Consider the following 16,422-nt stretch of genomic DNA (forward strand, 5'->3'; position numbering starts at 1 on the left):
CCAAACAACCAAACGAAAGAACTCGAATCCACCGATCGAAAAGCCAAACGAACGGTTTAAAACACAAACTTCACCGAACGAAACTCAAAGAAACCAAGAACGACGGTTGCACCAGCACACAACCGCGCAGGAAACCTCGAAAACCTCCACGAACTCACGCTGTGGATGGGAGCACGTTTTACACGGCCCCACGGTGGGCGCCTGATGATCCTGCCTGTTGACCGGAGCGCTGGAGAATGCCTCGTCAAAGGATCGACGTGCGCGCCGCTCCTCGCTTCCGTTCCTCCTCTGGATCTATCTCAAGAACCTGCAAAGAAACGATACGGCGCCGCTGCGGCCGATCGCACTCCGACGCTCAAGTCAGTGACGGTATCACCAAATACTAAGAACTGGAACCGTGCAAATCTCTCTCACAACAGCTCTGTCACTCGCAAGCGTAAAGTGTATGAACTGAACGTGCGTACCTTAGAAAATCTGTTAGGAACTCTTATATACCTGGTGGTTTTCTCTCTCCTGGCAGTTACAGGCTTGGACACGTGGCCTGCATCCAACCGTACACGTGCCATCATCTGGAGGCTCACTGACTTGGCGTTGCTTCTACTCTCATTTTGGCTAAGTTACCTACGCATGGTACTGCCCAGTGCATAGCTAACTCAGGAGTGCGATCTCTACTGAAACTGGCGAGGTAGGGCCTTCATACACCTTCCCTGTGGTCTCGCCGGCCGCCTCCATAATCTGCTTCTCCTTTAACTTCGGCGATGTGCTTGTTCTGGCGATCTCCGACTGTCTGGTCGCCTGAGTCCGCATCTGGCGACTTCATCCCCAAACTGGCGATCGCCTATTCTGGTACGCTGGAGACCGGAACACGCCAACTTAACTATCGGCGACTACACGTGCCTCCCGACTTCCTTCCCAACTGTCAACCTGGCGCCTTATCAACACGCCTACACTGTAACAGGATGCCACGTCATCACACCCGACCACCAGGGCGGTACAATTAATAAAATAACTAATTATTTTTTATTTTTAAAATTAATTTTTATTTAATAATTGTTCGTAAGTTCACAATTATTTTATCATAAATTGCTCTATTAATTCCTTATTTAAGAACCTAAAGTTCGATTTGGACAGATATATATGTGGATTACAATAACCTAAAGTTCTCTTCTCTTTGGTTGAAAAACTTCCTTCTAAATTGATCTAAATTTGTCGTTCCTACCGACCAAATACGTCAAACCGCGGAGCGGAGGATATGCGGAGCGGAGGAATCTATCTTATGCTAACTCTTTTACAACCTTCTTCTTCTCCAACTTCCCAGATAGTCATGGAGAATTTGATATGTTGGAAGTGTTTTAGAAGTGGGCTAAGGTCAAGGAAGTATTCATATCAAGGCGAAGGAATAGATGGGGCAGAAGATTCGGGTTTGTAAGATTTTTTGGTGTAAGAAATGTTGTTAGCCTGGAGAGGGACTTAGATAGTTGTTATATTGGAAATATGAAGCTTCATGTTAATCTCCCAAGGTATAGGAGAGACGGGTATGGAAGCAAAGGAGGCGGGTTATACTTTGATGAAGCGAAGGCAAGAGGGGGGGACGTACACAATCATATACAGAGGAAGAACAAGGAGGTATGGAGGGAAAAATGAGGGAAGGAAGAAAAGACCAAAAATAGCTATGGCCTACAGTAGTATGCGGATGCAGTGAAAAGACCAGCACAAGGTCAGTGGAGTGGCCCTAGTGTAACGTCGAGGGTGCAGTCTCTTCCTTGGTTGACCAATAGTATGGTCGGTTGTATGTTGGATGAGTTTAACTTTGAATCGATGCAAGAGGAGTGCCTTAAGGGTGGGATGTCTATGTTTAAGACGAAGTATCTGGGTGACAACCTAGTTCTTTTATCTCCTAAGGCGGAAGGCAGAATGGAAGAGCTGGTGAAACTACATAGGGAGTGGTTTTACAGCATCTTTGCAGATATCAAACCTTGGTCTATGCATGATGTTGTAAGATATAAAAGAGTGTGGGTCAGATGTTATGGTTTGTCGTTCCAACTTTGGAGCAATGAGTGTTTATCAAAAGTTATGGGGGAAGTAGCCACGGTGGTGGGGATAGATGCAGCCACTCTGTCTTGGGATTGCTTGGAATATGCTCGTTGCCAGGTTAGGTTGTTGAAGTCATGTAAAGCAGATTTTTCCAAGGAATTTCGTATTAATGGGAGATTATATAACATAACTGTTGTTGAGGAGGCAGTAAAAATTGGTGGAGGAGATTTATGTTGCAAGTGTGCCTTCAACCACGAAGGGTCCTCTGATAGTGTCTCTTCAGTAGAGTCTTTCATGGCAGACTCGTTGGCCTCTGAAAAGTTCAGCGAGGAAGAGGATGGTAGTGAAGCAAGGAATGGGTGGCGGCTGGAGAAGGTAACCGGGGGAGGAGAGGGTAGGTCAACAGTGCACGCATCAAAAGTTATGGATAAGGAATGCTCAGAACAACACAAAAGTTGTCAGCAAAAAAGAGGTCTATTTTGCACTAGAAAAGACTTGTGTATGCAGGGAGTATCAGCGGAGAGGACATGTGTGTCTGACACGCAAAAACGTGTCAGCGAGGCGTGTGCGACTCTACATCATTCTATGGTCAACTTAGTAGAGGTGGTGGAGGACGTAAGTAATTCTAGGTCCAGGCCCATTTGCACTGAGGCCCAGAGCAGGGGAAGTTGCATTCAGACTCTTGCGCGCCACTGCGCAAATCGCGATTTAGCTCAAACTCAGATGTCGGGCGGCGCTGGGCTCTTGTCAACGGCGGAAAGAACGAAGGGGGTATCTATTAGGGGTGTGGGCACTAAAGGAGACGCGACCTCGCATCTCAGTCTAGAAGGAATCCAAAACGACGTAGCTACGAATCGGAATGAGGCTGAAGTGGAGGATGAAGAGGTAGAAGCGGGGAACGAGGAGGTAGGCATAGTTAACGGAAAGGAAGGCGTTGCTATGGAGGAAGCTCGTATCACACTAGAGAGAGTGCGACATTTAAGAGCACTATGGGAGAAGGGGACTCTCACAGTTCAGCGACGGTGTAGGTTGAAGGGGGGCTTGGGGTCTCTTCACCAAGGAAACAACTATTCGACCAGGTTAAGTTCTAAAACTTATGCTATGTCAGATTCTGAAATTGTTGAATGCAATAATCGTCTTAGAAGGGAAGCCACCCAAATCGAAGCTACTAGGCTAAGGGAAGTAGGAAAACGTTTGGGGACAACATGTTCCGGGGATGCAGGCATGCTAATCAAAGAAATGGAAACCTTGGAGGACAGGGACAACCAAGTGTTGAGTAAATTCAAAGAGGGAATTAGAGGAGGTATCCCATGATTGTTATCAATTTGAATGTCAGAGGGTTGGGGGGGGGGAGTGAAAGCTAAATATCTTAGAAATATTATTGCTAAGGAGGGTGCAGAGTTTGTGTGTGTGCAAGAAACAAAACTAACAGAGTTTTCAGATAGCAGGTGTTTTTCTCTCTGGGGAGATAATAAGGTGGGTGGGTGCATAATGACGGTGTGAATGGGGCTGGAAGTACGTTATCTATGTGGCACAAGGAAGCATTCCAATATGTGTCCCATTCTATAGGGAAAGGTTTTATTGCTATTGTGGGGCACCATATAAAGTCAAACTACTCATGTATTATCATTAATGTTTATGCTGCTTGTAACCCAAGTGATAAGATTGCTATATGGGAAGCTGTTTCTGATCTTAGAAGTCTTCATCAGGGAAAGGTGTGGTGTTGTTGTGGAGATTTTAATGCAGTCAGGTGTGCTGCAGAAAGGAAAGGCATTAGAAGAAATGCAAGCAATAAAAAGAAAATCAGGGACTTTAATGATTTCATTGGAAGTAATTTTATGGAGGATTTGCCTATTGTAGGTAAGAAGTTCACATGGTTTAAGGCAGATGGATCTGCAAAAAGTAGGCTTGACAGAATTCTGGTATCCGAAGAATGGCTTCAAGTGTGGCCAATGAGCAAGCAATATGTACAAACGAGGGAGGTTTCAGATCACTGTGCAATAGTGGTGAAATCCTGGATTAAAGACTGGGGTCCAAAACCATTTAAATCAATTGATGCATGGATCCTGGAGCCTGGGTTTAAGGATCTGGTGAGGGATAAATGGGGATCATATGAGGTGCAGGGCAACAATATAACCAAAGTTAAAGATAAACTCAAACGACTGAAGTTGGATCTTAAAGAGTGGAATAGGAGTGTCTCTGGGAATCTTGAGGATAAAAAGCGGAGGATTTTGAAGGAGATTGAGGATCTTGATGTCAAGGATGGCGTATCTGACTTGCTGGAGGGTGAAAAGTTAAGAAGATTGGAACTTGTTAGTCAACAAAGATTGGTAGAGAAAAAGCTGGAATCCCTGTATAGGCAAAAAGCCAGGTCAAACTGGTTCAAATATGGGGACTCCAACTCTAAATTCTATCATTCTACTATCACGTGGAGAAGACTCAAGAATGAAGTCAAAGGAGTTGAGTTAAATGGCCAGTGGTGTGAAGAGCCGGATGTAGTGCGAAGGGAAGTAAAGCGAGTGTTTGAGGATAGATTTAAGGCCACCCCTGATCTAGGAGTGAGGCTTGGAGCTGTGGAATTTAAATCTCTTCCCGAAGAGGTCAGTTTGAGGATGGTTGAGGTGTTTTCTGAGGAGGAAGTAAGATAGGCAGTGTGGCAATGTGAGGGGACTAAGAGCCCGGGTCCATACGGCTTTAACTTCAATTTTATTAGAGCCAACTAGGAGACACTAAAGGGAGATGTTATGGAAGCGGTGCATTGCTTTCATGAGACTAGGAATCTTATGAAGGGGTGTAATTCGTCCTTTATTGCTCTTGTTTCGTAGGTAAAAGATCCCACTACGATCGATCAATTCAGACCTATTTCTCTTGTGGGAGCTATGTATAAGATCATTACCAAGGTCATGTCGCGTCAGATGAAGACTGTTATACCTATGGTCATCGATGAAAACCAATCAGCCTTCATGAAAGGTAGGGGTCTGTTAGAGAGTGCTCTGGTGGCCAATGAGGTGATTGAAGAAGTACGAAGAAGGAGGAGGAGTGGTGTGTTCTTGAAGGTGGACTTCGAAAAGGCATATGACTCGGTCAGGTGGAGCTTCCTTTTTGATATGTTAAATAGGTTGGGGTTTCATGTGAGATGGATTAAGTGGGTGCAAGGCTGCTTAGAATCAGCAACAATATCTATTCTGGTCAATGGAAGCCCGACGAAGGAGTTTAGACCGGGATCTGAGGCAAGGGGATCCTATGGCTCCGTTCCTTTTTCTTATTGTTGCGGAAGGGTTGGCTGGTCTAGTACGCTCCGCCTCAATGGAAAACCTACTAAGGGGAGTGAGAGTGGGGAGAAATGAGTTGGAATGTTGTATGCTGCAGTTTGCGAACGACACCCTCTTTATGTGTGAAGATTCTTTCTCTAATATTTTCACTATTAAGGCAATTCTTAGGATGTTTGAGTTGGCATCAAGTCTTAAAGTTAACTTCCATAAATCTAAGCTGGCAGGTATCAAGGTTGGAAGGAGCTTGTTAGAAACTTATGCGAGAAGTCTCAACTGTGGATTAATGCAGGTTCCTTTCAAGTACATGGGCTTAAAAGTAGGTGGGAATCCTAAGAGAACGCAATTCTGAGAGTCAATGGTGGATAAAGTTAAAGCTAGACTTTGTGCTTGGAAGGGGAAATGCTTGTCACTAGCAGGTAGAGTGTGCTTGGTTAAATCGGTCTTAACCTCCGTACCTCTGTTTTACTTGTCCTTATTTAAAGCTCCAGTATCAGTGTGCAAGAAGATTTCTAGCATCCAGAGGAGGTTTGTCTGGGCCTGGGGGGCGAAAAATAACCGTATCTCGTGGGTTAGTTGGGGCAATGTTTGCAAGCCAAAGGAGGAAGGGGGTCTTGGGGTCAAGGATGTTAGAATGTTCAACTGTGCTTTACTAGCAAAATGGAAATGGAGGATGTTGAGTGAGGAAAAGGGGAAATGGAAAAAGATTCTAGTCTCTAAGTATAACATGGAGGGAGTAGGATCTGAAGTATCGAGTAACTACTCCTCTTGGTGGTGGAAAGACCTATATAGGGCTTATGGCGAGGGAGATGGTGATGGACGGTTCCATAAATCGATTGGTTGGAATGTTGGAGCTGGTGATAAAGTCAGATTTTGGGAAGATGCTTGGGTGGAGAATTATAAGCTTAAAACGTTGTTTCCTAGGCTGTATTCTGTTTCGTTGGATCAAAGTAAGGTGGTGGGAGAAGTGGGTTCTTGGGAGGATGTTGGGTGGAGTTGGAGGCTAAGTTGGAGAAGGTCCAGGTTCGCTTGGGAAAGTGTTATGGAGGAAGATCTGTTAAATCTTATTATAGGAAAGAGCCTATGCAAGGAAAGGAAGGATGTTTTAGTGTGGAGCAGGGAACAAGATGGTGTGTTCTCTGTGAAGTCCGCCTACTTAGTATTGTGTAGTCAGGCAAATAATGACTTGCATGACATTTTTTCTTCCCTCTGGCAAGCTACAGCTGTTCCCAAAGCGCTTTATACAGCTTGGAGAATTTTGATTGGGAGACTCCCAACCTTTGACAATCTAATTCGGAGAGGATTGGCTGTTAGCTTAAGAAACAACACAACACCTCTTTCTAGAATGTGCTTATGCGCAACGGGTATGGCTCCTTTGCTTCAGATGGCTAGGCATCACATATGTGCAGCACAAGGATATCTTAATCCACTTTGAGAGTTTTCACTTGCCCCATTTGAATGTTAAACAGAATCAGGTTTGAAAGGGTGTATGGGTTACTATAGTTCGAAGTATTTGGGATCAAAGAAATTTGATGGTGTTCAAGCAGGGGATAGCCGATGTAGATGAGATTTTCCACCTAGCCCAACTCTCAGTGTGGCTCAAGTTGAAGTTTGGGACAAATTTCTTTAGCTATGCTTTTTCGAACTAGGTTCTCAATCCTGGTGTGTGCCTGTAAAGCTGCTAGTGCTGAGGGCCTTGGAATGTTCAGTACTAACTGAGGTAGGCATGTACAAGACGGGGCCTGTGCAGTGTAGCAGTACCAATCCAGTATCAGTGAGAAGCCAGTGTAGGAGGTAACACTGGGGGACTAGTGTACACGACACTAGTAGAGCTGAACTTTGTAGTTTCTCTGTGGGCATTGTATTGCACTGGTTTTTTGTCAAGTGTTTATGCGCGGGTTGGGGCATCTAGGTGGGTAACGGTCGTAAAGGGAGGTAGATGGGAGATGATTGGAGTTACTGATATACTCTCCTGGCCTTAAAACAGGGATTGTGAATATTTTCTTCTGCTGGTGTGTATCTTTTTGGACAGGTACTCAGGTAATGGCTGCTGGTATGATGACTTCATATCAGTTTGGAGTTTCGGCTGCCTTATTCAAAGCATGAGAAGTTAAGCAGGTTTCCTAGCCATATTCTCTGTGTTCTGGAAGAGCAGCTGTGTGGTTGGTGTGCGGTAGCTGCAGGGGACTATTAAGTACCGAGCCTGTTGTGGAGAATGGGTGCTACTCAACACCGTCAACTCAGCGTGTCTTTTTCTGGCATGGAGAGTGCTGGTGGTTATGATGCCTTAGCTTTGATGAGTGCTGATATGGTGTGCTATGGTGGATTTTGTGGACTTTGGTAGGGGTAAAGTTTGTTTTCTGTCTTAGGTGGTGGGTAAGGGTTTTTTGTGATGTTTTCTCTATCTGTTGGGGTAAATGGGTAAACCTTAAATTTATAGGTTGGCTCTTTTATGTCCAGCAGAACCTTGTAAGCCTGTGCGTACGGTCTAGACATTAAGGTCTTTTGTATACGAGTTGGGACACCCCTGAAGTGTCTCTTTTAAATTTTATTAATTCGTTGCTGATAAAAAAAAAATTATCGTTCCTTTCACATGTCTAATGATTTTTTTTATGAAATGTGTTTAAACATTAATGTAGGTGGAAAGTTAAAATGTGTTATAAAGGATGATGAATAGATGAAAAGCCTTATCAAGGTTGGAAAATCTGGTTATCTAAATCACAATTATTACTGTAGTATGAATATTGATTGAGAAAGAAAAAATTACTATTCTTATTTTATAAAATACGATATGGAATGGAGACATACAATTATTTTTTATAAAACTCATATATGACTTTTAGATTTTAAATGAAGTGGTTCGTCTTAATAATACGAAATCAATAGCGGTTGCATGTTAATTCAGACATCAATTTAAAAATATTGTCTAAAGTAAAAAGAAAAATTGTGATTTTAATTTTAAACAATAGTTTGTTCATAGTTTTCCAACTGAAGAATACGTAGTTGTGGCTATAGGATCATCGTTTTTTTCCTAAAACCATTAAAACTGTTGTCTTATATGAATATAATAGGTCACACTTTTTTACCAACATTTAGGTAACATTTTTTTTTTCAAAATTCCAGGTAACACATGTTAGTTGTTGCCTTAAAAAAGTTGTTGTGTATTTTTTAGGCAACGTTCTTTTTATAGATTGCGTTTACCTTTAGGTCACAGTTATTTAAGTGTTACAATTATATTAGTAAATACAATCAACACTTTTATGAATGTGATTTATTCTTTTTAAAATTACACAACATTTTTAATCATTTTAAAATCTGCTTATTCTTTTATACCACACTCATAATATTTCTAAAAAGATTATTAATCCACTAAGTCACTGATTTATTTTAAACATGATTATTGTAATATAACAAGTCATATAAACTATTAAAACACTACAAGAAAATCATTAAATAAAAACTAATTTTAGAGACTAAAAATAATTAGTTACTATATTGATAAAATTAGATACTATTTTAGAGACTAAAAAAATTATTGGTATCTGAATTATTTTCTATTATTAATAAATGATTTCTAAATTGGTCTAATTAGATACCAAAATTTTAGATACCAACTTTAGAATCTAAATAATTGGTAGCTAATTAGATACCAATCTATAAACTATTTATATAATAGAAATTAATAATTTTTTTAGTCTCTAAAATAATACCTAATTTAGTCAATATAGAATTTTTTTTTGTCTCTAAAATTGATTTATAATGAATGATTTTCTAGTAGTGAAAGACCATGTATTTAATTTTTTGAAATAAGTAAAAATAAAAATAAATATACAATTAAATAAATATTTATAAATTGTTGTAATTGAAGACAACATAAGTAAAATTTATAATATTTAGAAATGTAATTAAATGCAACTACCATAATGTATTGTGTAAACTGGGGTCCCTAGTTATCTCTCCTCCTGTCGCCTCGTTCGGACCCGGACCGTCCCTGACGCTCCTTGTCGTCCTTCTTCTTCCCGCTCGCTTTCGCTCGAGCTTGATTTTTGAACTCCGCAACTCCTCTAGTTGCATGAACATAGCGGCTCGGCGCTTAAGCTCATCAAGGCTCGTGGTTGGCTGCATGCCAGGCTATCCGCGAAGGGTCTCGGACGGAGAGCTGTGAGCATATGATGCATTGTCACGTCAAGGCTGAGGTTTTGGGTGCTCATTGCCACCTTCCCAAACCTGTCGATGAACTTCCTAAAGGACTCTCCTTTCTCCTGCCGAATGCCAACCAGTGCAATGGAAGTCAAATGATGCGGTCGGCTGGTAGCAAACTAAGTATCAAACTTAGCTACCAAGGTTTCCAAGTAGTCTATGAAATTTGGAGGGAGCTTCATAAACTAGCTCAATGCTCCTCCCTTCAGCGAGGTAGGGAACACTTGACAGAGGACTGCATCATCTGAAGTGTACAAGCTCATATGCGTAGTGTACGCATCTATGTGCTCATCAGGATCGGTCATGTCATCGTAGTGGTCCCTGTTGAACCCCTTCCACTTGTCTGGTAGTGGAGTACCGATGACAAAATCGATAAAAGGGTGTCGGCGAATGGATCCCACAGTTTCGGTCGTGTGCATCGACTTGTTTGGATAAGATTCTCCATCCATCTCCAAAGTGGGATTCTTCTTCGACTGCCGACAGGTGTGGTAAAGGACCTCCCAACCAGGTTGGTTGGTTCAACAGACGGTCCTCCCTCCATGAGCTTTTTCATCTCCTTATTCTCCTTTCGGAGAGCCATGATCTATTCTTCATTCTTCTTAGTAATCTCTTCGTTTTTCCTCTTCATCTCAGCCAGCTCCTTCTGTAGAGCCAACAACCGTGTCGTCTGCTCGATCTCATACATCTTTGTTAGAATATATGACCTTAAACAAGAGGGGGGGGAGGGTGAATTGTTTATAAAAGATTTTTGCAAGCTTTGAAGGTAGGTATAATGAAATTCAATCCAAAATGACAGAGAAAGAAATCAAGGAAACAATGAAACAAAATTGTTTAAGTTGATTTCCAGAAAATCAACTGGTTGCTTTTGCAATTCAACCAGTTGTTTTTATCAGCAGTGTTAAAAACAACTTAAAAGCAGAATTTAAATGAGTTCGGGGCAAGAGAAAAGCACACAAGCAATTTATACTGGTTCACTCTTATCCCAAGAGCTACATCCTATCTCCAGAAACCACTGGTATCTACTATGCAATCAAAATCTAGATTACAAACAACCACACCAAAGAAGTGACCTTGAACACCTCAAGCCACACACTTCCTTTGGCACACAACACCACAGAAACCAAAACACCCTCCGATTCTACTTACACAACCAATATCCAGAAATACAAGAGATAAAGAAAGGATTACATCTGATCAATATCAAAACGAAAGATTACAGCAATCATATTCCATTTCTTTGTGAAAATCCAAAAGCTTGATGCAAATCTTGAAAACTCAAATATGTTTTCTCAATCTCAAAATGTCTAAACTGTTTTCAATGCCTTTAGAAGCGTAAAACAACCTTTATATACTCCAAAGGTTTGTTAAAAACATTTAAAGCAGGAGCCAAAACAGTTAGAAAACATTTAAAGCTGATTTACCAAACTTAACATAAATTCTGTTATGGATTTTCAAAAAACAATCAGTTGAATTTTCAAAACAACGGATTGAATTGGTTTGACAGTAAAGTCAACCAAGTCAAACAACTTCAAACCCTTTTCAAAAATCACTAAGTGTCAAACAACCAATTGAAACGATAAAACAACTGGTTGTTTTTCCACTTCTTTAGAAAACAATTTTTTTCAAAAAGGTTTTGATTTCAATCAATTTTAGATTCAAAAAAAGAGTGAATTACACATAAATCTACCCAGATCTCACCCACACAAGCAGCAACACCAACCTTCCATCAAACACCATGGATTTGGAGACATCAAAGCTCAAGATCATCCTTGATCAACAATCTTCTCACTTGCCATGCTGCGGGTTGATACCATCTACTTTCTCCTTCATGATAATTCTCTCGGCCCCCAGTTACGTCCTTGATTCAAATTTAGAACGTTCAGGTATCTATAGTATGGAAATGATTGGAATGTATTATTGGTTATGTGAACTGATAATTAGTTTTTCAAAGATTGTTAGTTTTTTTTATAAAAAAATTGTTGTTGTTTTTATGATAGACTGATAGCCACTCTAACTACTTCCAATGGGTTGATGAAATGGAACATCAAATTGAACCAGTTTCATATACAAAATGACATATTTCAATCATTTTCACGATAGAAGTACATTTAGACCATGAACAAAAATCATTTTCATGTTATAGTATAGGACGAAAGTATATTTAACCAAAAATAAAATAATTTAATTTTCTAGAGTCAATTTTACCAAAGAATGAATTTGTACAATTACTATTTAAAATTAATGTTTTTTTATCAACTACTGCCATTTGGGCTTTTGGGCCAACAATAATTCACAATACAGTTCAGAAGCGAATGGTAGTGTTGGTCCCAAACAAGTGGGGAATGGGCTAACTCAGGCCCGTATGTTATGTATTCGGAATGTGGAAGCTCTAATCCTTGGTTAGAGAGAGGGTTTTGGGGCTTGAAGGAGTTTGGCTAGAGGGTGCTATGAAGATAGTTTGTGTCAATATCTATGCTTCAAATGAAATGTAGAAGAAAGAAAAAATATGGAAAGAAAAAACAAAACTGGTGACAGCAAGAAAAAATAGTTTTTTGTGAGTTTTAATACGTACCAACCAAAGAAAAAGTCGAGAGCTCTACTTGCAACCTTGTTATCAGCAGCAGTGTTAGATTTTGGCAGAAAGTAGTGAGTTGGTAAGGTGATCCCAATATTTCCTTTTTGAGGAAACTACACAATCACAATATGTTTTCATCAGATGTGCAACGAATAAACATCACATTATTTTCATTTTTCATTTTTAATTCTACTATTAAAAGAGGTAGACCTAAACCAAATCAGAGTAAACATCATTAATACTCTCCAATAATTTAAATATGCTCATCAACCAAATAAGAGATATTTTGAAGAAAAAAATTAATAATAACAATAGTGAGATATATTTTGAAGGAAAAAGTCGTATAGAACTTCATAAAGTCTCATATGTAATAGTGTTTATATGAAGATAAAACAAAACTCATGATTAAGAATCATATGAAAATGCTTTTAAGGAACAACGGATTAGATTACTAAGAAACCAGTAAAAATAGAAATGATATTTTTTTTCTGAACTGTATAAATGCTAAAATATTTGGTTTTGATTTTCTAGAAAACGATTTACAAGTTAACCTGGTATTTTGTCTTTTACAAGGTGACAGCAGATTCACGAGCAAGTAATAGGTTGTCCAACATTGTAGGGTTCAGTGGCTAAGTCACCAGAACTACAGTTGGCAACATACTTAGAGCATCTACCTGGTGCAAAGGTGCCACCATTGTAGCCATTAAGACTATATGATAAGGGTTCATTCAGAGTCACCCAATTTTTCACTGTCTCCAAAGGTCTTGAAGTAAAAGTCAGCATATTTACGAAAATTCTCCCTAGTTATTCACAACGACAAAAATGTTAATTGAAAATTCATGGTTAATTATGGTTAGATAATTATGAGTAGTTTAAGAGAAAATTAGGTCATCTTTCTTCTAATAATTCATTTCTTCTTATAACTTTTCTTTAGGTTTGGATTATCCTTATGTATCACTTATATCTATTTTGTGGACTTATAAATAATTTTTATGTTAAAAAAGAGTTAAATATTGCATATATCCACTCTTAAAACTGCTGGTACAGCTTGTTTCCATAGATCCTTTATTCATTTAGGGTGTAAATACCCCTTCAGCCAACTTCAATAGTATTTAGACAAATTTTCAGACTTTAAATATGTTGGAATACAGCCAATTTGGTAAACTTCAAAGTATTCTGAACAAATTATTGGCAAAATATAGTGACAGGAGGATATAAATAGAAGTAAAATACTTGAATTCCAAATTTGCTGCTCAAAGTTTAAACGAAAACTACAAAGTTCAACATAACATCCAAACATAATTAAACAACTTCGAGAAATGTATAAACCCTAACCCTAAACGGAAAGAACAATCCTAGTATCCTAACCTAACATCCAAACATTCATCCTTTCTATTCTTCTCCCTATGATGTAGGGGATGTAATTGGGGGAATATAGAACCGCAAATAACCGATCTCAGGAATCTTCATCTCAGCAATCTTGTATTCAACAACAACTGCCAGGTTCTTTAACAGAATAATGGAGACGGTATTGGACAAGGTTGTTGCCTTCATAAAAGAGCTCATGTATCTCCCTCCATTAAATTCTCATTGACACAGGCTTGTTCACATCAAACATATCAATCACGGCTTCTTCAGGCTGCAAGATCAACCAACCACTAAGGAATAGCACAAGCAAGAATGATTTGTTTAATAAACTAAAAATAAAAAATCTCACATTGCGCACGGATGCAGATCCTAAATTTTCAATTCCTTGAGTGGAAAACTTCACATATTCCTGGGTGACGGTAATGACAAGGTCAAGGTCAAACATACCGTATATTCTACTGATATTCCTGCAGATCCCATCAAAGACAGAAGACGGCATCTTAACCATCGCGAGATACTCCATATATTTTGCTTCATCCTCTCGTATCCAATAACGGGGGCTATCAATATCCACCAGCCTCATTTCAAAATTAGAAATCTTATACTGCACTGTAAGAGAACAACAAAGACAAGTCACGTGAGTCCATTCGTCAAAACAAAAAACTAGATCAACAATTTTAAAATCGCTAGAGACATAAAAACATACTAGGGCTTTCGAAAGTGAAGGTGACGGTGTCGCCGCCGTCATCGGCTTTTATGGTGATGATGTCATCACCGTTCGCACGATTCAGCAACTCAACCATGCTGTAGAGGTTCATACCCATGGAGAAGTTGCGGTCGCAACGTAGTGCTCGAACCCCGAGGATCGGAGGAGAAGCGCGAGAATTGACAAATTGGAATTCATAGCCTGGACGATGATTCCGGTGGAGGAGCAGTAAAAGTTGGTGTCGTTGATGAACTCCTTGATGATTTCCGAAACCTTCTTCAGAAGGGAACCTTGCACGAAACGGACTTCCAACATTTTGATAGCGGTTTAGGAATGGTTGGGGTTTTGAGTTCTGGAAGCAATATTTTAAAACGAGAATTGAAGACCTATTATGATGAAGGTTGCAGAGAAACTTTGAAGGCTTATTTTGAATTGAGAAATTGGGATTCATTTACTATTAACTAGCGGGAAAGCGCTCGCGATCTATCCGCGTATAGGTTTTAAAAATTTTATTTTCTTAACACATAAATATATTTGTATAAAAGGAGAATGTAAAAACTATAAAAACATGTTATAAAGTACATCTCTTACTGCGTTAGAAAATTTTCTAATGTTAGTGGGTAAAAACATTTTTAAAAAGTATAATGTTTGAGTTTTATTTTAATATTTTAAACATATATAACTAAAATAGAGAGTTCGTAATGATTAATAAACATTTGAGTATTTTTGTTAAGTTGTTATTTAATTATTATATATATATATAAAGGGATTCCCCTCTTAACTGCTCTTAATTTTTTTTCCTATTTTATCCTTATATTAATATTTAATTTTATTATTGTATTATGGTCCTTGTGTCATTTCTTATTCCCCTCTTAACTGCTCTTAATTTTTTTTCCCATTTTATCCTTATATTAATATTTAATTTTATTATTGTATTATGGTCATTGTGCCCTTTCTTATTTTTTCTACAATATTTGGTATACGTAGTGGGCGGTTTTGAATTGAAAGAGAGATGGAAAAGCGGTTTTTGAATGGAAAGAGATGTGGAGGAACGGTTATGAATTGAAAAGAGGTGGAGGAATGGTTATGAATTGAAAGATATAATTTATTTTGAAAATTAATTGCATAATGAGAGAGTGTATGTGGCTCAATTCCCTGTCTAGCACCATTTACACTTTTATTTCCCTATCTAGCACCCTTTTGTTTTTATTTCCCTATCTAACACCCTTTTGTTTTTATTTCCCTATCTAACACCCTTTTATTTTTTATTTCACTATCTAGCACCATTTCAAAAATAAATAAATAAATAATAAATTAATTTTATTTTATAATTTTAATTTTGAATACATTAAAAAATAAGTATTTTTAATGTTTAAAATAGTTAGAAATATAATTAATGAATAAATAAATGATTTTTTACAAAATAAAAATAAAAAAGTAATAAATTAAAAATGTTTAGTTTAATTTTTTTTAAGAATGAAGAAAATAAAAAATTAAACTCTACAACAACATAAAAGTTGAATCTATAAACATAAATTAGTATTTATTTTTATTATTATTGATGATGTAATCATGTTAATTTCAAGTAAAAAATACATGACATAATTATAAAAAAATCAAAGTCAATTAGTATTAATTAATATTGAAGGCACAAATAATATTGAAGTGTCTATCTACCCTAAATGCAAAATCCTAAAAAAAAACTAATGCAATTGTTACACTTAATGCTTAAAAATGAGAAGAAGAAAAATGTAAAAATAAATAAATATAGAAAATAAAAACAACAACATTGCAACAGATCTTTTATGTTACAAAAGACTATTTGATAGAACTAAAAAATGAAGAGTATTGACCTGCATACACCAGTCAAATATTATGCCAAGTTCCGACATGAAAATAACCTCAAAGGGGAAACCTAAGTCAAGTCGAATAAGGATTGATATTGACATAAGAGAACAATATGATCAAACAAAAAAATGTTCATATTGTTAAACACCAGAACACACAAAAAGAACATGTCCCAACATTATTGGATTGTGTTTTTCTCGTCCTTAATTATGTTTCATTTCGGACAAACTATTTAATGTGCCATTGAAAAAAATATTAAATAAATGATCATCTTTCATTTATTTTTCTTTTTATGACCAACATCTACTTATTTAGTATCGTCTTATATCTCTTATCTTTATCTTGTTTGGAATTTTTTTTTATATCTTGTATATTTATCTTATTTTGTTTTTCCTTTATTTTATATCTTATATGTTTTTAGT

The 16,422-nt window shown here is 38.0% G+C and overlaps 1 pseudogene; it reads right to left on the reverse strand.

The window, feature by feature from the left end:
- Positions 1-13,380: 13,380 nt before the first annotated feature.
- LOC137833015 (proliferating cell nuclear antigen-like) lies at positions 13,381-14,493 on the reverse strand (annotated as a pseudogene).
- Between the last annotated feature and the right edge of the window lie 1,929 nt (positions 14,494-16,422).

This window comes from Phaseolus vulgaris, chromosome 6 (genome assembly GCF_000499845.2).
Source record: "Phaseolus vulgaris cultivar G19833 chromosome 6, P. vulgaris v2.0, whole genome shotgun sequence".
NCBI classification, from domain to species: Eukaryota; Viridiplantae; Streptophyta; class Magnoliopsida; order Fabales; family Fabaceae; genus Phaseolus; species Phaseolus vulgaris.